Source organism: Hyperolius riggenbachi, chromosome 2 (genome assembly GCF_040937935.1).
Source record: "Hyperolius riggenbachi isolate aHypRig1 chromosome 2, aHypRig1.pri, whole genome shotgun sequence".
NCBI classification, from domain to species: domain Eukaryota; kingdom Metazoa; phylum Chordata; class Amphibia; order Anura; family Hyperoliidae; genus Hyperolius; species Hyperolius riggenbachi.
This window is the reverse complement of record NC_090647.1, coordinates 344,179,234-344,203,419: the sequence shown is the minus strand read 5'-3', so window position 1 is coordinate 344,203,419 and position 24,186 is coordinate 344,179,234.

The window sequence follows — 24,186 nt, the reverse complement described above, 5'->3', positions numbered from 1 at the left end:
GAAGTCAATTAGAATAGATAGGTAATATAATTTTTTACCCATCCTGTTTTAAAAGAACAGGCAAATGTTTGTGATTCATGGGGCTGCCATCTTTGTCATGGGGGCAGCCATCTTTTTGGTTGAAAGGAGGTGACAAGGAGCAGGAGACACAGTTCCAACTGTCCTGTGTCCTGATAACCCCTCCCAGCAGCACACGCTAGGCTTCAAATGTCAAATTTAAAATGTAAAAAAAAATAAAAAAAAAATTGCACCAAAACAGCAGAACGAGAGCAACAACATCAGAAATCCCATCATGCTTTGCACAGCATCAGGGAAAAAAGCCCGGGCAGTTTTCTTCTGTGCAGCTAAACATGAGGCTTGGATAAGAGAAACAAAGTTCTGATGCTGTGAAACTTAAAGAAACACCAGGCCTTTTCAGTGCTGCTGAGTCGATTTTTAGTCCGGAGGTTCACTTTAATTAATTGCGTGTGAAATTAACTACAGAGGAGGTAACTTAAGGAATGAAGAGATAAGATAACTTTCTCACTGTGTGGTGGCAAGTTTTCTCTTGCCTTATTGTCTCCAGCATGAGCTTAGTGAATTGAGGCCATTGGCCCATATGCAATTCACCTTTTCTCCTAGTGTTCTCCTTGTCATAAAATGCCTTTTAGGCCACCAGCAAGCAAGAAAATAAATTTGATAGCAACTTTTTACCATCTTTTGGGTACTTTTTCATTTGTAAAATGCTGAAAAGTTAGTTTATAAAGAAGATGAAAAGTATCTCCTAGGAGATAACTCAGGTGAAAAAGTGAATTGCATATAGGCCATTGTGTATAGGTATAGAAGAAAAAGACTGGGTCTCCACCTGGATGAATGCAATTGTAGCACTATTTTATTGCACCATAGTGACAAAACAACACTGTTTTGTCACTATGGTGCAATAAAATAGTGCTACAATTGCATTCATCCAGGTGGAGACCCAGTCTTTTTCTTCTATTGCTGTGGATTGTTGCACCTTGAGGGATCCGGGTGTGGACTGGTTGACTCCATGGCTCAATTATATTATTGCAGTTGAGCTTCTAGGACTGCTTCTTTTTTCCTTCCATTGTGTATAGGTGTCATACAAATTAGCCAAATATCAGCAGTGTACTAGTGCTGCCAGTAAATGTTATCAGAAAGGCACACGGGGCCATATGCAATTCAATTTTTTTCTCCTAAGTTTTCTCCTAGGTGATATTTTCAAACCTTATCGATAAAATGCTTTTGAAGCCACCAGCAAGAGAATAATTTTGACAGTACTTTTTAACCTTCTTTTTCAATTGCAGAGTGCCAAAAATATTTTAAACAAGATGAAAGTTGAAGGAGAAAAGTTGAATTGAGTAAGCATTCACTTATTTTCATCTATCACTAATTGTCTTTGCTAATATTCCCATCCTGTATGTAACTTACCGGATGCTTGAAGTGAGAGGGATATGAAGGATGACATATTAATTTCCTTCTAACCAATGCAGATTGCCTGGCTGTCCTGCCTCTAATAATTCTAGCCATATACCCCGAACAAGCATACAGACTTTCTGACTGAAGTCTGACTGGATTAGCCACATGTTAGTGTGATTCAGACACTACTGATGCATGAATGAACAGCAGGATGCCAGGCAACTGGTATAGTTTAAAAGAAAAATAAATATGGCAGCCTCCATATACCTCTCAGTTCAGGTGTACTTTTACTGTCTTTCATTGGAGCCCCAGTCTGTCACTCTCTGTGGCCATTTGTAATGGGAAGACTTTCCTGTATTGCTAAGACAAGAATGGCCCACTGAGGTGCCTGGTAGACAGAGCCAAATTAGAAAAAAATTATTAAAAATATAAGAACCACTACACCTCAGTTGAATATATTGGTATTACATTGTTTAACCACTTGCCGACCGCACGCTTATACCGTGCGTCGGCAAAGTGGCAGCTGCAGGACCAGCGACGCAGTATTGCGTCGCCAGCTGCAGGCTGATTAATCAGGAAGCAGCCGCTCGTGCGGCTAAATGTAAACACAAGCGGAAATAATCCGCTTTGTTTACATTGTACGGCGCTGCTGCGCAGCAGCGCCGTAAGGCAGATCGGCGATCCCCGGCCAATCAGCGGCCTGGGATCGCCGCCATGTGACAGGAGACAGCCTGTCACTGGCTGCACAGGACGGATAGCGTCCTGTGCAGCCCATCTTACCAGGGGGGGCCAGGTAGGAGAGGGAGAGGGAGGATTTCGCCGCGGAGGGGGGCTTTGAGGTGCCCCCCCGCAACACCCGGCAGGCAGGAGCGATCAGACCCCCCCAGCACATCATCCCCCTAGTGGGGAAAAAAGGGGGGCGATCTGGTCGCTCTGCCTGCACGCTGATCTGTGCTGGGGGCTGCAGAGCCCACCCAGCACAGATCAGCTTAAACAGCGCTGGTCCTTAAGGGGGGGTAAAGGGTGGGTCCTCAAGTAGTTAAAAAATCGGCCTCAGACACTTTGATACTGCAAATTGCAATTCTGATTTCCAACTATGATTTGCTATCAACACATGAAAAAAATGCATAAAATACACAGCATGCAGCACTTTTTTAAATTGCATCAAAAATCAGAATTGCGTGTAAAATCGCATCAAAATCGGAGTCAGAATTGCATATAGTTTAAAAGAGCCCTCAAAGGGACTTTAGTGGGGATAGATTGATTACTAGCTCCGACACAAATATGTGTTAACAGGAAAAAAACATATGTGAAAACAGAAGAAACAACAACTTTGCTACATATTTAAAAAGGGCTTAAAAATAAAATAGGTGTTCACTTGTAATGATCTGCTCAGCTGGCTGCACAGGCAGACAGCTGTTTGACCATTCCTTAAGTCTGTGGGATGAAGGTCTCTAGATAAGAGACCTGTCTTTGCTTTGCAAGCTTCAGACCTGCTCTGCTGAGGAATTTGCATATACTGATTATGCAAATTGCCTAGTCTCCTCCCTTGAAGGCTTTCAGCATAAATACCATGTGATCCCACAGTCCTTCGCTGGTCATCATGGCTTGTTAATACACTCCTGGAGTGTCAGCCTTGCTATTGTTTGCTAAAGATTATCTTAGAGTATTCCTGGGGATTGCATTAGGCTTCCCTATAGCACAGTCAGCTTGCATTATCTGTTTTGCCTGTGTTGTCTCTCTGCTGCGATTGTCCTGTCGCCAGCGGTGGTCGACAGGAAATCGTTCTGTCTGTCAGGGGTGCTAACCAGAGCAGCGGTTGCTATTGGTAGCCCCATCTGTTTGTCTGTCTGGATCGCACTCGCTCTGGCGGTAAGAGCAGTGGATCCTGCTAACTCTGTTTCTGTGCTTGGATCACACTTGCTCTGGCGGAAAGAGCAGTGGATCCTACTAAGCTCTGTTTCTGTACTTGGATCGCATTTGCTCTGGCGGAAAGAGCAGTGGATCCTGCTAGCTCTGTTTCTGTGCTTGGATCACACTTGCTCTGGCGGAAAGAGCAGTGGATCCTTCCTGTCCTGTCCCTGAGCCTAGATCGCATTCGCTCTGGCGGAAGAGTGGTGGATCTTATCTAATCTATTCCTGTTTCTGTTCTTTTGTCTGTTTGGATCGCACTCGCTCTAGCGGTAGCAGCGGTGGTTCCTTTTGTACTCTGGGAGTGTAGGCCAGAGCTGCGGTTGCTGCTGACTGCTCCTTCTCTCTGTCTTGTCTGATAGGAACGCTTGCTATAGGCTCGGTGGGGTAACCGTTAAGCAAGCGTTTGCGTTCTCTGTTTCATGTTTGTGTGGCGTTGGTTAGTTAGGGTGGCGTGCTTGTCTCTGTTGCGCATAACGCGCGTGCTTAACGTGCGTGCGGTGTTCGCGTTTAGCTAGCGTTTGTTATTTTCCTTATCTTCTCATTGTCATTTGCTGTGCCTTTGCTACTCTCGTGCTCTGTCTTGCTCAGTCTTGTGTCACTTCTGGCAATCGCCTCTCTCGCGATTGCATTCCTACTTTGTTTCTGCTGTTGTGTGTTCACCGTGGTGCACACACATTCATTCTGTCCTTGTGCTCATTCTCATTGGCAATCGCATCTCTTGCGATTGCGTTCTCACTTGGTTTCCACTGTTGTGTGTTCACCGTCGCAGGTTGGCGACGAGATTGGTGGACATACATACATTCCTTCTCTGTGCTTTTTCAGTCTTGTGTCGCTGTTAGCAATCGCCATCTCTTGCGATTGCCTTCCCACCTGATCTTCACGGTTGTGTGTTCATCGTCGCTGGATGGCGACTAGATTGGTGGACACACATACACGCTGTCGCTGTACTCTCTCTCTTTAAGGGCTATCTTGCCCTGCATTGCTTCCCTTCGTACAATTCCTATCTGGCATCTGTGGCGGGGCAGAGGATCTGTTCCTCTGCACTCCACGGCTCCATCTGCCGACAGGAATTCCCCTCTACAGGTGCGTTGCACCTTTTGCTGGGTTCTCTCAGATTATACGCTTGTGGAGGATTTCCGCAGTGTCAGCGCGCATCCTGTGCGCTGACCACGGAAAGAATTTCACAATCGTTACATCACTAATAACTAATGTCAGCTTGTTCAGAATGGCAGATCATTGTTCACCAGGCGCAACTCACCAGTGGCAGAAGGACCATCAACAAATGGCCCTTTAAGCTGGTGGCTTAAAAACGTTTTATTGATAATGTATAAAAATATCACCTAGGAGAAAACGTATGCTACATACACACTTGAAGGAACTCCGACCAATTTTACCCCCTTCCATGTAGTAAGAGAGCCATACTCTACACAATCTATTCTATGGAGCTGAACTCCCCATCAGATAAAAATCTTTGGAAGATGCTGTACACAGATGCTGTACACATGCAACAGATCAGTACCTGCAAAAGATCTGTTCCTGCAAAAGATCCGTTCCTGCAAAATGCATTCATAGTCTATGGCAGTGCTGTCCAACTTCATGGGCATGGGGGGCCATTTTTTTTTTCAGACCCCATGGTGGAGGGCCAAAGGTTCTTTACGTGCGCCGATAAATGGGTGTGGCCATGGACCAGAATGCGGGTGTGGCCACGGGTGGAGACAAATTTACATGAACTTAGCAATGTGGGACATTAGATTAGGACAGTGGTGGTGAACCTTTTGGAGGCCGAGTGTCCAAACTGCAACCCAAAAGTCACTTATCTATCGCAAAGTGGCAACAGCAATTTAAACTACATACAAACGTTTTAACTCATACATGAACATTATGGAAAATCCAAGTTGAAAATAAACTGTGAAGATAAAGAATTTCATCCATCCTACTCCTGAAAAATGTGTTGTTTTTTTTAGAACCTCCCAGTTTTATTTTCCGTTTTAAAAAGCTAAAAAAGTAGGTTTAATGCTATTGTCTCATGATGATGATTCAGCTTTCTCTATCCCTCAGCTGGGACACGTCCTTAGGAGTTTGGGCACGCCCAGACACCTGTTGAAACACACAGGAAAAGTATTAAAAGCTCCCGCCCTCCCTCTAACCTCAGTTGTTTTTGTGTTTCCGCCCGGAAGCACACGGAAAGTAGATCCAATTTGTTTTTTTCTATATCTCACCAGAGGGTGAGTGTGTCACTGGCAGAGGTACCTGTGAAGCGGGGCTTGTAGGACATCATAATCCAGCAGGGAAGAAAAGTGCCTCTGCCGCCATTGAACTGGAGGCCCTCGGATGGAATAGGGCTGTCCAGCTTCCTTCCTCCCGCGCGGCTAGACTGGCCTGCTTTTCAATCGGACAGGCGAGGGCGCAGGTCTCGGGAGGAGGAGGCGTCGCACCGGAAGGGAGGCGTTACGGCACTTCCGGTTGCGCATAAGAGGACGCCGGAGATCCCGCATGGTGGAAGATGGAGTCAGTTAATGCGTCCACCATGTCCGCGTCGGCCGCCTCGGCGGCGCCAGCTACAGGGATAGCGGCAGCGCCAGCCACAGGGGCAGCAGCAGCACCTTCTTCAAGGGCAGCGGCAGCGCCAGCCACAGGGGCAGCAGCAGCACCTTCTACAAGGGCAGCAGCAGCGCCAGCCTCAGGGGCAGCGGCAGCATCTTCCTCAGCCACATCAGGGACCAGACAGCAAACTGATGGTGGGGTGAGTGGGAGTAATATCTCCCATAAGGGATTCCTTATATGACTGAGTGGATACTAATAAGGTTTCCTGTTTTCTGTGTCGGTGTTTTTTTCCCTTGTGTTCTCTCTAGGCCAGAGTGGAGTCTAAATCTGGTAGTTCTAGTGAGAAGGCTAGGTCTAGGAAATGTTGCCAGTGTCAGACTAAACTGTCTTCCAGTTATACTAAGAGTCTGTGTCAGGGCTGTATCAATGCTGTGATTGCTTCAGAATCATCTGCTATTTTTAAAAATGTGATGCGGTCTGTTAAGAAGGACATGACTGACACCTTGGGTAAATTTAAAGATTCTATTTTGTCGGTCTCTGCTGAGGCCCCTGTTGCCGGTCCTTCCTCTGCACCAGTGGTCCTGATTGAATCCGCTTCCCCTACAAGCGCTATCGGATTGTCTGAGGGTGATACCTCTGCAGTCCCTCCTCTGGGCCCGGGTGATATTTTTGGGGTTCCAGAGGAGGAGGAGGGTGAAGTTGAGGACTTAGAGGACAGGGAAACCTGGTCCGATTTAGAGGAGGGGGAAACTCTTCAATCTGAGGAAGAGTCAGATGAAGAGTCAAAAAAACCAGCAAGATTTTTGTTTAATACTGATGAGATTAACGATTTACTTAAAGCGGTCTACACTACCGAACAAATTCCGGAAATCCAGAGGGAACTTTCGGTCCAGGATCAAGTTTATTCTGGTTTGGCTCAGCAAACGGGTAGAGTGTTTCCTTTCCATCAATCCCTTAAGGATATTATTACGTCGCAATGGCAGGAGCCGGAGCGGCGGTTATTTATACCTAAATCAGCAAGAAGGAAATACCCATTTGCTCAATCAGATATGGATACATTTGTTAAATGTCCTAAAATCGACGCTTCTTTATCCAAGCACTCAAAAAATGCGGACCTCTCCTTTGAGGGCGCGGGTGTACTCAAGGATGCCTTGGATAAAAGAATTGATGTGCTTCTGAAAAAAGCATGGGAATCGGCTTCCTTTGCCTTTTTGCCTAGCGTGGCCGCTACTTGCATTTCCAGAAATTTAAAAATTTGGATGGAAAATTTAGTATCACACGTGACTTCAGGTAAAGCCTTGAGTACTTATGTGAAATCACTCCCAGTGGTTTTGAGATCGGTGGCTTTTTTGGCAGACGCAGCGGTTGAAATTATTAGGATTTCCGCTCGTACTACGGCACTTGTCAACTCTGCCAGAAGAGCGGTCTGGCTCAAAGCATGGGAGGGGGATCTAACTTCCAAGAACAAATTATGTTCAGTTCCGTTTGAGGGGAATCTACTCTTTGGTAGTGAAGTGGAAAATGTACTTTCCAGGTCGGCAGAGAAAGGGAAACAATTCCCTACGAAACGTAAGAGTTTTCAATTTAAGAAACGGAGTATTTTCAAAAGACCAGCGCAGGACCAATCCAAATCTCAATCTCAGCAGAGGAAATGGTCCTTTCCAGCAGGCAAAGGGAAAGGGGGTTTTGCACTTGCAAGACCCAGCAACCCCAAAGAAAGGAAGTGACTCGCGGCCGGTGGGGGGAAGGCTTCTTTATTTTGTGTCCCAATGGTATCAGATAAATCCAGATCCTTTTATTTTGAAAATCATACAGGACGGGTATCGTCCACAATTTTTTGTTCCCCCTCCCCCCAGGGTATATGTGAACAGCCTTCCTCAGGATTTGAGCAAGGCAAACGGGCTTTTTTCGGAGATAACAAAGTTAATATTAAAAAAAGTGATTGTGTCGGTACCTCCAAGAGAGGAGTTTCAGGGATATTATTCCCATGTGTTTTTGGTAACAAAAAACACAGGGGATTTCAGATTCATTCTGAATCTGAAATCCCTAAATCCCTATTTAACGTACAAGAAATTCAGAATGGAGAACATAACGTCGGTGAAATCTCTTCTTCAGGGAGAGGAATACTTCGTATCAATAGATTTACAGGACGCATATTTACACGTCACAATTGCCCGATCACACCAAAAATATCTAAGATTCGCGGTTCAGATGGAGAACCGGTGTCTTCATTATCAATTCCAGGCACTTCCTTTCGGGATTGCAACTGCTCCCCGGATTTTTACCAAAGTATTGGCAGAGGTCATGAAATTCCTAAGACTACAGGGGATACAAATAATTCCCTACTTAGACGACCTATTAATTTTTGCAAAGACCCAGGAGGTTCTAATCCAGCACAGAGATCGAGTAATCCAGACTCTAACGAAATTGGGGTGGATCATCAATTATCCAAAATCTCATCTAACACCAACCCAGACAATTGTATTTTTGGGTTATGTGATAGATTCGATCAGGGGCAGGATTTTTCTGCCATCAGGGAAAATAGAGAGGTTACAGTTAGAGTTGAGAGATCTTTTACTGTCTCGGGAAACGTCCATCAGAGACATAATGAAAGTGTTGGGGTTAATAACGGCAACACTTCCAGCAGTCACGTGGGCACAATTTCACGGTCGAAGTCTACAGAGATGGTTGTTAACGATCTGGGACAAAACTCGGGAATCCTTAGAACAGGTAGTTCAGATTCCGGGTCAGGTAAAACAAAGTTTTCATTGGTGGCTGGATACCTCCAATCTGGTAAAGGGCAGAGTGTGGAGACAAGAAGACCCAGTGAGAATCCACACGGACGCAAGTGCCTGGGGTTGGGGTGCCACAGTATTAGGTCACCAAGCTCAGGGAACCTGGTCCAAGAGGTTGGCGAGGAGTTCGTCCAATCTCAGAGAGCTTCGAGCAGTTTTGGAGGCGTTTTTTGCCTTCCAAGTCCTGATTCGGAACAAACACGTCCTAGTATTTTCCGACAACATTTCCGCGATTGCGTATCTCAACAAACAGGGGGGCACTCGATCCCCGAGTCTGTCTCTTCTGGCAACAGAGATTTTCGAGTGGGCAGAAACAAATCTGCTGTCACTCGAAGCAATTCACGTAAAAGGAGCGCTGAATGTGGAGGCGGACTATTTGAGCCGCCACGAACTCGATCAAGCAGAGTGGGAACTGAACCAAGAAGTGTTTCTTTGGATAACAGAGCAATTGGGCTTTCCAGAGATAGACCTGTTCGCTTCCCCAAACAATGCAAAGATTCCTCAATTTTTCTCTCTCCACAGCAGTTCAAGCTCTCTGGGATTGGATGCGCTTTCAGTACCATGGACGTTCAATCTAGGTTACGCTTTTCCACCCCTGAACCTGATCCCGCGAGTTTTAGACAAAGTACAGAAAGAGAAAGCTTGTGTGATACTGATAGCGCCTCTTTGGCCCAAGAGAGGGTGGTTTGCCACTCTCTTGAGTCTATCAGGTCAGTCGCCATTACCACTTCCTCTGAGGTCAGATCTTCTGCGACAGGGTCCTTTATTGCACCCCAAACCAGAGTTGTTCAATCTAGCAGCATGGATCCTGAGAGGTTAATACTAAGAAACAAAGGAGTATCAGATAAAGTGATAGATACCCTGCTGAAATGCAGGAAACCCATTACTCACAAAATATATAGGAAAGTGTGGAAGGTGTTTGGGTCATGGTGTGTTTCTCATAATAGGGTACAGACCGAGATTGGGACTATTCTGGATTTTTTTCAGAGTGGACTAGAGATGAATTTATCTCTAAGTACGCTTAGCGTACAGTGTTCGGCATTGTCTATTTTGCTAGATAGACCCTTGGCACAAGAAAGGCTAATCAAAGATTTTTTTCGAGCTATTCAGAAATCCACGCCTATCAAGCAGAAAATAGTACCGCAATGGGATCTTTCTTTAGTTCTCAATATTTTGACCAAACCTCCCTTTGAGCCGATCGATGAAATCGAGCTAAAATTTTTGACTCTTAACCACTTGAGGACCTAGGGCTTTCTACCCCTTAAAGAGACTCTGTAACAAATTGTTTATCTTTATTTCTTCTATGCTATAAGTTCCTATGCCTTTTCTAATGTGGTCTGGCTTACTGCAGCTTTTCCTAATTGCACAGTAGCTGTGTTATCTCTGTTATATGATCTAATCTTCTCTCTATAGTCGGCACAGTCAGGCTGAGGCAGTCAGACTGGAATGTGCAGGGCTGCTTGTGATTAGCTAGAAGCTGTACACACCCCCTGCAGGCTCTGTGTGACTAACACACTCTGCTTAGCTGAGCCTATTAGAAGCTGGTTAGTTTGTTTGTAAACACTGCCTAAAACTGGCAATTACAAGCCAGGTTTGCAGCAGAGAATGGCAGAAACAGCACAGAGGGGACCAGGAGCACATAATGAATAGAATGGTATGCTTTTTATTGTAAGAATTTCAGAGTACAGATTCTCTTTAAGGACCGGCCACTTTTTTTCCATTCAGACCACTGCAGCTTTCACGGTTTATTGCTCGCTCATACAACCTACCACCTAAATGAATTTTGGCTCCTTTTCTTGTCACTAATAAAGCTTTCTTTTAGTGCTATTTGATTGCTCCTGCGATTTTTACTTTTTATTATATTCAGCAAAAAAGACATGAATTTTGGCAAAAAAATGATTTTTTTAACTTTCTGTGCTGACAGTTTTCAAATAAAGTAAAATTTCTGTATACATGCAGCGCGAAAAATGTGGACAAACATGTTTTTGATACAAAAAAACCCATTCAGTGTATATTTATTGGTTTGGGTAAAAGTTATAGCGTTTACAAACTATGGTGCAAAAAGTGAATTTTCCCATTTTCAAGCATCTCTGACTTTTCTGACCCTCTGTCATGTTTCATGAGGGGCTAGAATTCCAGGATAGTATAAATACCCCCCAAATGACCCCATTTTGGAAAGAAGACATCCCAAAGTATTCACTGAGAGGCATAGTGAGTTCATAGAAGATATTATTTTTTGTCACAAGTAAGCGGAAAATGACACTTTGTGAAAAAAAAAAAAAAAAAAAAAAAGTTTCCATTTCTTCTAACTTGCGACAAAAAAAAATGAAATCTGCCACGGACTCACCATGCTCCTCTCTGAATACCTTGAAGTGTCTACTTTCCAAAATGGGGTCATTTGTGGGGTGTGTTTACTGTCCTGACATTTTGGGGGGTGCTAAATTGTAAGCACCCCTGTAAAGCCTGAAGGTGCTCATTGGACTTTGGACCCCTTAGCGCAGTTAGGGTGCAAAAAAGTGCCACACATGTGGTATTGCCGTACTCAGGAGAAGTAGTATAATGTGTTTTGGGGTGTATTTTTACACATACCCATGCTGGGTGGGAGAAATATCTCTGTAAATGACAATTTGTTAATTTTTTTTACACACAATTGTCCATTTACAGAGATCTTTCTCCCACTCAGCATGGGTATGTGTAAAAATACACCACAAAACACATTATACTACTTCTCCTGAGTACGGCGATACCACATGTGTGGCACTTTTTTGCACCCTAACTGCGCTAAAGGGCCCAAAGTCCAATGAGTACCTTTAGAATTTCACAGGTCATTTTGAGAAATTTCGTTTCAAGACTACTCCTCACGGTTTAGGGCCCCTAAAATGCCAGGGCAGTATAGGAACCCCACAAATGACCCCATTTTAGAAAGAAGACACCCCAAGGTATTCCGTTAGGAGTATAGTGAGTTCATAGAAGATTTTATTTTTTTGTCAAAAGTTAGCGGAAATTTATTTTAATTGTGTTTTTTCACAAAGTGTCATTTTCCACTAACTTTTGACAAAAAATAAAATCTTCTATGAACTCACCATACTCCTAACGGAATACCTTGGGGTGTCTTCTTTCTAAAATGGGGTCATTTGTGGGGTTCCTATACTGCCCTGGCATTTTAGGGGCCCTAAACCGTGAGGAGTAGTCTTGGAACGAAATTTCTCAAAATGACCTGTGAAATTCTAAAGGTACTCATTGGACTTTGGGCCCTTTAGCGCAGTTAGGGTGCAAAAAAGTGCCACACATGTGGTATCGCCGTACTCAGGAGAAGTAGTACAATGTGTTTTGGGGTGTATTTTTACACATACCCATGCTGGGTGGGAGAAATACCTCTGTAAATGGACAATTGTGTGTAAAAAAATCAAAAGATTGTCATTTACAGAGGTATTTCTCCCACCCAGCATGGGTATGTGTAAAAATACACCCCAAAACACATTATACTACTTCTCCCGAGTACGGCGATACCACATGTGTGGCACTTTTTTGCACCCTAACTGCACTAAGGGGCCCAAAGTGCAATGAGTACCTTTAGGATTTCACAGGTCATTTTTGTTTCAAGACTACTCCTCACGGTTTAGGGCCCCTAAAATGCCAGGGCAGTATAGGAACCCCACTAATGACCCCATTTTAGAAAGAAGACACCCCAAGGTATTCCGTTAGGAGTATGGTGAGTTCATAGAAGTTTTTATTTTTTTGTCACAAGTTAGCGGAAATTGATTTTAATAGTTTTTTTTCACAAAGTGTCATTTTCCGCTAACTTGTGACAAAAAATAAAATCTTCTATGAACTCACCATACTCCGTACGGAATACCTTTGGGTGTCTTCTTTCTAGAATGGGGTCATTTGTGGGGTTCCTATACTGCCCTGGCATTTTAGGGGCCCTAAACCGTGAGGAGTAGTCTTGAAACCAAATGTCGCAAAATGACCTGTGAAATCCTAAAGGTACTCATTGGACTTTGGGCCCCTTAGCGTACTTAGGGTGTAAAAAAGTGTCACACATGTGGTACCGCCGTACTCAGGAGAAGTAGTATAATGCGTTTTGGGGTGTATTTTTACACATACCCATGCTAAGTGGGAGAAATATCTCTGTAAATGACAATTGTTTGATTTTTTTACACACAATTGTCCATTTACATAGAAATTTCTCCCATCCAGCATGGGTATGTGTAAAAATACACCCCAAAACACATTATACTACTTTTCCTGAGTACAGCGGTACCACATGTGTGACAATTTTTTGCAGCCTAGGTGCGCTAAGGGGCCCAACGTCCTATTCACAGGTCATTTTGAAGCATTTGTTTTCTAGACTACTCCTCGCGGTTTAGGGCCCCTAAAATGCCAGGGCAGTATAGGAACCCCACAAGTGACCCCATTTTAGAAAGAAGACACCCCAAGGTATTCCGTTAGGTGTATGGCGAGTTCATAGAAGATTTTATTTTTTGTCACAAGTTAGTGAAAAATGACACTTTGTGAAAAAAAACCAATAAAAATTAATTTCCGCTAACTTTTGACAAAAATAAAATCTTCTATGAACTCGTCATACACCTAACAGAATACCTTGGGGTGTCTTTTTTTCTAAAATAGGGTCACTTGTGGGGTTCCTATACCGCCCTGGCATTTTACAGGCCCAAAACCGTGAGTAGTCTGGAAACCAAATGTCTCAAAATGACTGTTCAGGGGTATAAGCATCTGCAAATTTTGATGACAGGTGGTCTATGAGGGGGCGAATTTTGTGGAACCGGTCATAAGCAGGGTGGCCTTTTAGATGACAGGTTGTATTGGGCCTGATCTGATGGATAGGAGTGCTAGGGGGGTGACAGGAGGTGATTGATGGGTGTCTCAGGGGGTGGTTAGAGGGGAAAATAGATGCAATCAATGCACTGGGGAGGTGATCGGAAGGGGGTCTGAGGGGGATCTGAGGGATTGGCCGAGTGATCAGGAGCCCACACGGGGCAAATTGGGGCCTGATCTGATGGGTAGGTGTGCTAGGGGGTGACAGGAGGTGATTGATGGGTGTCTCAAGGTGTGATTAGAGGGGGGAATAGATGCACGCAATGCACTGGCGAGGTGATCAGGGCTGGGGTCTGAGGGCATTCTGAGGGTGTGGGCGGGTGATTGAGTGCCCTAGGGGCAGATAGGGGTCTAATCTGATAGGTAGCAGTGACAGGGGGTGATTGATGGGTAATTAGTGGGTGTTTAGGGTAGAGAATAGATGGAAACACTGCGCTTGGGTGGTGATCTGATGTCGGATCTGCGGGCGATCTATTGGTGTGGGTGGGTGATCAGTTTGCCCGCAAGGGGCAGGTTAGGGGCTGATTGATGGGTGGCAGTGACAGCGGGTGATTGATGGGTGGAAGTGACAGGGGGTGATTGATGGGTGGCAGTGACAGGGGGTGATTGATGGGTGATTGATAGGTGATTGACAGGTAATCAGTGGGTTATTACAGGGGAGAACAGATGTAAATATTGCACTGGCGAATTGATAAGGGGGGGTCTGAGGGCAATCTGAGCGTGTAGGCGGGCGATTGGGTGCCCGCAAGGGGCAGATTAGGGTCTGATCTGATGGGTAACAGTGACAGGTGGTGATAGGGGGTGATTGATGGGTAATTAGTGGGTGTTTAGAGGAGAGAATAGATGTAAACGCTGCGCTTGGGTGGTGATCTGATGTCGGATCTGCGGGCGATCTATTGGTGTGGGTGGGTGATCAGATTGCCCGCAAGGGGCAGGTTAGGGGCTGATTGTTGGGTGGCAGTGACGGGGTGATTGATGGGTGATAGGTGATTGGCAGGTGATTGACAGGTGGTCAGTGGGTTATTACAGGGAAGGACAGATGTAATTAATGCACTGGCGAATTGATAAGGGGGGGGTCTGAGGGCAATCTGAGCGTGTGGGCGGGTGATTGGGTGCCCGCAAGGGGCAGATTAGGGTCTGATCTGATAGGTAACAGTGACAGGTGGTGATAGGGGGTGATTGATGGGTGATTGATGGGTAATTAGTGGGTGTTTAGAGAAGATAACAGATGTAAACAATACATTTGGGAGGTAATCTGACGGCGGGTTTGCGGGCGATCTAATGGTGTGGGTGGGTGATCAGATTGCCCGCAAGGGGCAGGTTAGGGGCTGATTGATGGGTGGCAGTGACAGGGGGTGATTGATGGGTGATAGGTGATTGGCAGGTGATTGACAGGTGATCAGTGGGTTATTACAGGGAAGAACAGATGTAATTAATGCACTGGTGAATTGATAAGGGGGGGTCAGAGGGCAATCTGAGCGTGTGGGCGGGTGATTGGGTGCCCGCAAGGGGCAGATTAGGGTCTGATCTGATAGGTAAAAGTGACAGGTGGTGATAGGGGGTGATTGATGGGTGATTGATGGGTAATTAGTGTGTGTTTAGAGGAGAGAATAGATGTAAACAATGGATTTGGGAGGTGATCTGATGTCGGATCTGCGGGCGATCTATTGGTGTGGGGGGGTGATCAGATTGCCCGCAAGGGGCAGGTTAGGGGCTGGCTGATGGGTGGCAGTGACAGGGGGTGATTGACGGGTGATTGATGGGTGATTGACAGGTGATTGACAGGTGATTGACAGGTGATTGACAGGTGATCAGGGGGATAGATGCATACAGTAAACAGGGGGGGTGGTCTGGGGGGGGGGTCTGGGGAGAATCTGAGGGGTGGGGGGTGATCAGGAGGGGGCAGGGAGCAGGGTGGGGGATAAAAAAAAAAATAGCGTTGACAGATAGTGACAGGGAGTGATTGATGGGTGATTAGGGGGGTGATTGGGTGCAAACAGGGGTCTGGGGGGTGGGCAGGGGGGGGTCTGATGGGTGCTGTGGGCGATCTGGGGCAGGGGGGGGGAAAAATCAGTGTGCTTGGTGCAGACTAGGGTGGCTGCAGCCTGCCCTGGTGGTCCCTCGGACACTGGGACCACCAGGGCAGGAGGCAGCCTGTATAATACACTTTGTAAACATTACAAAGTGTATTATACACTTTGTATGCGGCGATCGCGGGGTTAACATCCCGCCGGCGCTTCCGTATGGCCGGCGGGATGTTGCGGCGGGTGAGCGGCGCCAGGCGGAGGCGGAGGATCGCGTCACTGATGACGCGATCGCTCCGCCCATGCCCCTACAAGGACCGCCGCCAATTGTCAATACGGCGGTCCTTGCGGGGTGCACTTCCCGGCCGCCAATTGTACATACGGCGGTCGGGAAGTGGTTAAAGTGATTTTTTTTTAGTTGCAATTACGACAGCTAGAAGACTAGGCGATCTTCAAGCTTTATCCATTAAGGATCCTTTTTTGTCTATTTTTCCGGACAAGGTTGTCCTACGTTTAGACCCTAATTATTTACCGAAAGTTTCGTCGGAGTTCCACAGGTCGCAAAATATTGTGCTTCCTTCATTCTGTGATAGGCCTTCTTGTGCTAAGGAGTCAGAATTTCATTGTCTGGATGTCAGAAGGGCTATTCTAGCTTATTTGACGAGAACTAGAGAGTTTAGGAAAACCTCTCACTTATTTATTTTGTACTGATCAAAAAATAAGGGACAGCATGCTTCGAGACAAACCATGGCTAAATGGTTATGTGAGGTTATCTCATTAGCCTACGAGATTTCAGACTCCACTCCACCAGAAAGAGCGGGGACTACGGTTCAGCAGATATGTCAGGCGGCGACCTGGGCAAGTCCTTCCACCTTCGTCAAACACTATAGAGTGGATGTACTGTCGCAACAGGATTTGGCGTTTGGCAGGAAAGTGCTTCAAGCTGTAGTCCCTCCCTAGGTGGGTTTTTTACTTTTGTATCTACTCCTAAGGACGTGTCCCAGCTGAGGGATAGAGAAAGCACCTGCTAGACCTACCGGTAGCGGTGTTTCTGTCCTGAAGCTGGGACACTGTCCACTACCCTACCCTTTTTTCTTCGCACTTTCCTTGGGGCCAGTTGTTTAGGGGTCACTAGGAGCTGCTTCGCTCATCTCTCTTTCCTGGTGTTCCGGTCTTTTACTTTTTTATGCACTGAGGTTAGAGGGAGGGCGGGAGCTTTTAATACTTTTCCTGTGTGTTTCAACAGGTGTCTGGGCGTGCCCAAACTCCTAAGGACGTGTCCCAGCTTCAGGACAGAAACACCGCTACCGGTAGGTCTAGCAGGTGCTTTTCCATGGTCTCACAGTTCGCAATCATGTGACCCCCAACAAGACAAATTCAGCAATCACGAGGCCCCCAACAAATCATGAGGCCCCCAACAAGACAAATTCAGCAATCATGAGGCCCCCAACAAGACACATTCACCAATCATGATGCCCCCCAACAAGACAAATTTAGCAATCATGAGGCCCCCAAAAAATCATGAGGCCCCCAACAAGACACATTCAGCAATCTTGAGGCCCCCAACAAGACAAATTCAGCAATCGTGATGCCCCCAACAAATCATGAGGCCCCCAACAAGACAAATTCAGCAATCATGAGGCCCCCGACACGACAAATTCAGCAGTCATGAGGCACATAAATAGACAGCATTTCACATAAATAAGCAGAATGCCCCTTTAATATGGTAGACACCTCTCACCTGGCTTCTAAATTCTCCTCTACTGGCTGCTGTGCCTGGCAATAGTGTTTTGGGTCGGATTGGGGATGATGTGTGGGCTGAAATGCCAGGTGACAGGTGTCCCCCCAGTTGAGGTAGTGACAGGTGTCCCCCCAGTTAGTTAGTGACATGTGTGTCCCCCCAGCTAGATAGTGACAGGTGTCCCCCCAGCTAGATAGTGACAGGTGTCCCCCCAGCTAGATAGTGACAGGTGTCCCCCCCCAGCTAGATAGTGACAGGTGCCCCCCCCCCAGCTAGATAGTGACAGGTGCCCCCCCCCCCAGCTAGATAGTGACGGGTGTCCCCCCAGCTAGATAGTGACAGGTGTCCCCCCAGCTAGATAGTGACAGGTGCCCCCCCAGCTAGATAGTGACAGGTGTCCCCCCCCCCCAGCTAGATAGTGACAGGTGTCCCCCCCCCCCCAGCTAGATAGTGACAGGTGTCCCCCCTAGCTAGATAGTGACAGGAGCCCCCCCAGCTAGATAGTGACATGTGTCCCCCCAGCTAGATAGTGACAGGTGCCCCCCCAGCTAGATAGTGACAGGTGTCCCCCCAGCTAGATAGTGACAGGTGTCCCCCCAGCTAGATAGTGACAGGTGTCCCCCCCCCCCCAGCTAGATAGTGACAGGTGTCCCCCCCCCAGCTAGATAGTGACAGGTGCCCCCCCCCCCCCAGCTAGATAGTGACAGGTGTCCCCCCAGCTAGATAGTGACAGGTGTCCCCCCAGCTAGATAGTGACAGGTGCCCCCCCAGCTAGATAGTGACAGGTGTCCCCCCAGCTAGATAGTGACAGGTGCCCCCCCCCCCAGCTAGATAGTGACAGGTGTCCCCCCAGCTACGTAGTGACAGGTGTCCCCCCCCCCAGCTAGATAGTGACAGGTGTCCCCCCAGCTAGATAGTGACAGGTGCCCCCCCAGCTAGATAGTGACAGGTGTCCCCCCAGCTAGATAGTGACAGGTGTCCCCCCCCCCAGCTAGATAGTGACAGGTGTCCCCCCCCCAGCTAGATAGTGACAGGTGTCCCCCCAGCTAGATAGTGACAGGAGCCCCCCCAGCTAGATAGTGACAGGTGCCCCCCCAGCTAGATAGTGACAGGTGCCCCCCCAGCTAGATAGTGACAGGTGTCCCCCCAGCTAGATAGTGACAGGTGCCCCCCCAGCTAGATAGTGACAGGTGTCCCCCCAGCTAGATAGTGACAGGTGCCCCCCCCCCCAGCTAGATAGTGACAGGTGTCCCCCCAGCTAGATAGTGACAGGTGCCCCGCCAGCTAGATAGTGACAGGTGTCCCCCCAGCTAGATAGTGACAGGTGTCCCCCCCCCCCAGCTAGATAGTGACAGGTGTCCCCCCAGCTAGATAGTGACAGGTGTCCCCCCCAGCTAGATAGTGACAGGAGCCTCCCCAGCTAGATAGTGACAGGAGCCCCCCCCCCCCCAGCTAGATAGTGACAGGTGCCCCCCCAGCTAGATAGTGACAGGTGTCCCCCCAGCTAGATAGTGACAGGTGTCCCCCTAGTTAGATAGTGACAGGAGCCCCCCCAGCTAGATAGTGACAGGTGCCCCCCCAGTTAGATAGTGACAGGTGCCCCCCACTTAGATAGTGACAGGAGCCCCCCCAGCTAGATAGTGACAGGTGCCCCCACCAGTAGCGAGCCTGTTACTCTCCTGTGTCTCCACTGCCGTTGCCCCACAGCTCAGACCTCACAGATCGCGGCGACTGAAGCAAGCAGAGCGCGCGCATGACACCCGCGCGGCAGAACGTCACATGCGGAAGTGACTAATGGTTCACTTCCGCATGTGACGTACTCCGTGCGGGTACCATGCACACTCTGTTTACCTCAGTCGCCGCGATCTGTGAGGTCTGAGCTGTGGGGCAGCGGCAGCGGGGACACAGGAGAGGCCACAATAAGAGGGAGCAGGCATGGCGCCCATAGCGCAAACCATGCCTGCATCCCAGGGAGACGAGCGGGCCGCAGCAGGTGGCCTGGCGGGCCGGATGCGGCCGCCAGTTGGACAGCACTGGTCTATGATATCTGCAGATCCTCATACACACCTTATTTAACAGACTTCATCTGCATATCTGACAATCATCTGCAGATCTGAAAATCCATCCTGGTGGATCTGATTTGCAGATGATCTGCAGATGAATGTCTGTTAAACAAGGTGTGTATGAGGATCTGCAGATATAGACTATGAATGCATTTTGCAGGAACGGATCTTTTGCAGGAACTGATCTTTTGCAAATACTGATCTTTTGAATGTGTACAGCATCTTTGTGCACATCATCTTGCAAAGATTTTTTTCTGATGGGGAGTTCAGCTCAATACAATAGACTGTGTAGAGTATTATTATTTATTATTATTATTTATATATAAATATAACATATTCCGTGGCGCTGTACAATGTAAGAAAACAAACCAGGGATACATAATAATACAGACAATGATATACATCAAATATGAACACTGATACAAGATACAGCACTGCTGATTACAATAGCAAATTTAACATGATGACTAAAATGTATAAATGTCTAACAGACTGCAAGCAAAATAAATTAATAACATTCCATGACACAAAAGGGTGAGAGCCCTGCCCTTGCGAGCTTACAATCTAAAGGAATATGCTTGTCGGAAAAGGTGGGTTTTGAGGGAGCGTTTAAAGATTTCAAAGGTGGGAGAGTGGCGGATGTGCTGTGGAAGGGCATTCCAGAGGAGGGGTGATGCACGTGAGAAGTCTTGTACACGTGAATGTGAGGAGGTAATTGTAGAAGAGGATAAAAGAAGCTCGTGTGCAGATCTGAGATTGCGGTTCGGTTGGTATCTGGAGACAAGTGAGGAGATGTACAGGGGGAATGCTCTCATACTACATGGAAGGGGGTAAAATTGGTCTAAGATCTTTCATTTATCTTTCAAGTGTGTACAAACATTAGGAAAAAAATTGAATTGCAATTATAAAATTGAATTGCTAATTATATGGACATGATTCACAAAGTTTTTTTTGTTTTTTTTTTCCACCTGTTTTCGCCTTATCTATGTTACATTTTTAAGCTCCCAAAGAGCAAAAATATAATATAATATTAAGGTGAGAAAAGTAATATTGAAATGAAGTTAATCAGAAACAATTTACTTTAAATGATTATTTGCTTGTAAATGTGCTAAAAAGTTATATTTATCAATTAGGTGATACATAAGTCATTGATGAGAAGTTTTGTAAATATAGAGCCCAATGTGTTTCTTTAGTTGCGTGTTCTGTTGAAAATTCTTGTTTGAAAAATAAAGAATCTTTAAAAAAAAAAAAAAAAAAGATTAAAATTCAACCCAGATCAGTGTACACGCATGTGCTTAGGTCCTATTAAAATTCCAAATGATTTCATAAATTGGAAGTTAATGTGTGTATTTATACTTAAAGGGAACCTAAACTGAGAAATATATGCATTTTTCCTTTTAAAATAATACCAGTTGCCTGACTCTCCTGCTGATCCTGTGTCTCTAATACTTTTAGCCAAAGCCCCTGAACAAGCATGCAGATCAGGTGCTCTGACTGAAGTCAGACTGGATTAGCTACATGCATGTTTCAGGTCTGTGATCCTGCCACTACTGCAGCCAAAGACTGGACTGCCAAGCAACTGGTATTGTTTAAAAGAAGACATCCATATTCTTCTCAGTTTAGGTTCCCTTTAATTCACCTGGGGCTTCCTCCAGCCCCATGTGGTGTGTGGGGTTCCTTTCCATCCACCCCAGCCATTCTGTTGCCTTGTAATTCCCCCCCCCCACCACCCCAGTAGTAGTTGCACTCTTCTGCACATCCCCCTCCCAACCCCCCTCCCCCCCCCCCCCCCGACGCACTCCTGTGCCCTCGAGTGTTCTGCGCACAACTGGCCAGATTACCGGGTGGGATAACAAGGCTTAGGAGCGGCCAGGGAGGACGTCCATGAGTCACATTCAAGAATCTCAACTGGTTGAAGCACACCTAAACTGAGAGGCATATGGAGGCGTTGACATATTGCTTTCCTTTTATACAATGCAGATTGTCTGGCTGTCCTGCTGAGCTTCTGTATTGAATATGGATGTCTCCTTTTTAGCCATAGACCCTGAACAGGCATGCAGCAGATCAGGTGCTCTGAGTGAACTGTGAATTAGCTGCATGCTTTTTTTTCAAGTATGGGACATTGCTGCATCCATAATGATCAGCAGGACAATCATGTGACTGGTATTGTTTAACCACTTGAGGACCAAAGTGGTAAACCCCCCAGGCACATTTTTAATAAAATGGCCACTGCAGCTTTAAGGCCAAGCTGCATGGCCGCACAATACAGCACATGAGTGATTCCCCCCACCAACAGAGCTGTCTGTTGGTGGGGTCTGATCGCCCCCCAGTTGTTTGTTTATTTTTAAATAAAATATTTGTGTGTTTTTGTGTGTATTTTTACTCTGTCCTTTTTTTTTTTTTAAACAAACCCCTCCCTCCCCCCAGCCGGCCAATCCTGGCGATCAGCTGTCATAGGCTTATGCCTATGAGAGACGATCGCTCTCTTGTCCCCCAGGGGGACAGCCATGTCACACAGCTGTCCCCAGTACAGCGCTGCTGCTGATCGCAGCGCTGTACTTAGTTAAAAGATGGCGAACAGTCACCCGAGCGGCAATTGCTGCTCAGAGACTGAAGGCGGGGCGGAGCTCTGCCCTCGAGCAGGAGATGCGCGCGCAGCCTGCGCACGATCTCCTGCAAATCCCAGCCCCAGGACTTGACGCCTATCGCCGTTAGGCGGTCCTGGGACTGCCGCCACGGCCATGCCCATCGCCGTTAGGCGATCCCAGGATAGTTAAAGGAAATAAGTACGGCAGCCTTCATATCTCTCTCCGTTCAGGTGTGCTTTAATGTGTGAGCAAAAACATAGTAAGAACTCCATGAAACCCAGCATGCTGAAAAGACATTTTGAAAAAATCACCCTGAAATAACGGATAAACATCTTTCCTTTTTGGGGACCTAAATAAACATTACATAAATATGACCACAACAATTAATATTTATTACAAAAAAGAACAGCTCTCACAGATTACACAATCGCATACACCCAGATAAGAGTCCATCCCACTGCGCTGCCCCTAGGTGCACTTGATAAAGAAAGTCACTGCAAATGTATGAATTGTGTACTCCTCCCCAAAGCATGCATCAGTAATGGGGAATAACACACAACATAGTCCTCAGTCCTTTTCAGCCAAATTGTGATTGCTGCAGACACAAACTAGGTTACACTAGTAAAGAAACATTATGTAAAGTTCCCCACTCTCCACTCAATGGGCTTGATTCACAAAGCCGTGATAACTCATATCACAGTCTCGCTAGCGTTTTGTGTGCGATATAACGCGTGCAACTGTTTTCGTGCGCAAATGCAAATTTGCGCGTGTGAAAAAATGAGTGCATTTTCACGTGAAAATTCGCATTATTGTGGTGCAAATTTGCGATTGCGCACAAAAAAGTTACGCGCATTATATTGTGCGCAAAATGCTAGCGCGACTGATACGAGTTATCATAGCTTTATGTATCAAGCCCAATGAGTTAGGCTTGAATGTCATATGAAGATAAAAAACCCCTTACGGGTACAGACTCACTGAATCCAAAGGTCTGAACAACCAACTCTCGCTTTCAGGGTGCGGGCCCCTCCGTCGCCTCTCCGGCAATCTGCGTGGTTGTCCTGTCCTTCCGTATCCAATGCAAGGAAGACCCGCCTCCAATAGTGCATTGACTTCTCTAATAAAAGGTTCCACATAAAATAGTAAAAAATGGCTTATTTACAAAACAGGCACATAGCCTCTGGGGATAGAGGAGTTAGTTCCCGGACAGCTGCCTCACTCATGCAGTCTTTACTGCCGCTCCTCGCTTACCGCCGCTAAAAAGTAGTCCATAGGTATCAAAATGTGGTAACGTACCTGCTCTATAACTAAACAATTTTTTATTATTAATTTATGTGGAACCTTTTATTAACTACTTGTCGACTGCTCCACACCAATTGGCGTGAACGCGGCGGCAGCCCCAGGACCGCTCCACGGCGATTGGCACGAACGGCCTTCTATGGGGCTAGCAGGAGATCGCGCGCACCGAGCGGCAATCGCCGCTCGGAGACAGACGGCGTCTAATTGGGCTGTACAGCACTGCAATCTAAGGCAGCATTGTACTGGGGACAGCCGTGTGACACAGCGATCGGTGGTGATAGGCTGAAGCCTATCACAGCCGATTGCTGTGATAGGCAGGCGGAGGGAGGGACCTGGAGGGGGGGGGGGTAAATGTATTTATTATTATTATTTAAAAATAAATATGAAGAATATTTATATAAAAATAAACAGCTGGGGAGTGATCAGACCCCACCAACAGAAAGCTCTGTTGGTGGGGAGAAATGGGGGGGGGGAGATCACTTGTGTGCTGAGTTGTGCGGCCCTGCAGCGAGCCCTTAAAGCTGCAGTGGTCCAATTGAAGAAAAATGGCCTGGTCTTTAGGGGGGTTTAACACTGTGGTCCTCAAGTGGTTAAAGAAGTCCATGCACTATTTGAGGCGGGTCTTCCTTTTTCTTCTTTCACTACTGAACCCTGGTTATCGAGGTAACATGGATACGGAGATACTGAAAGGCTTGCACTGGACACGGGAGGACAGGGCGATTGTAATAGATTGCGGAAAAGCCGCCGCGCGGACTGGCAGCGAGGCGGCTGGTTCCGCATTCAGCTCAGCGGTTTACACGCGGTGGCGTGCGTCTGATGTGGCTGGGCCTTCTAGTGCACACAGATTGAGGAATACGCGCGCGCGCTGAGAGGCGGAACCTTTATGACAAACGAAGAGGGATCAGCTGACCAGGTTGGTCAGCTGATCTCAGAGCGGGCGGCTATTGGTTGATCAGCGATGGGTGGCGC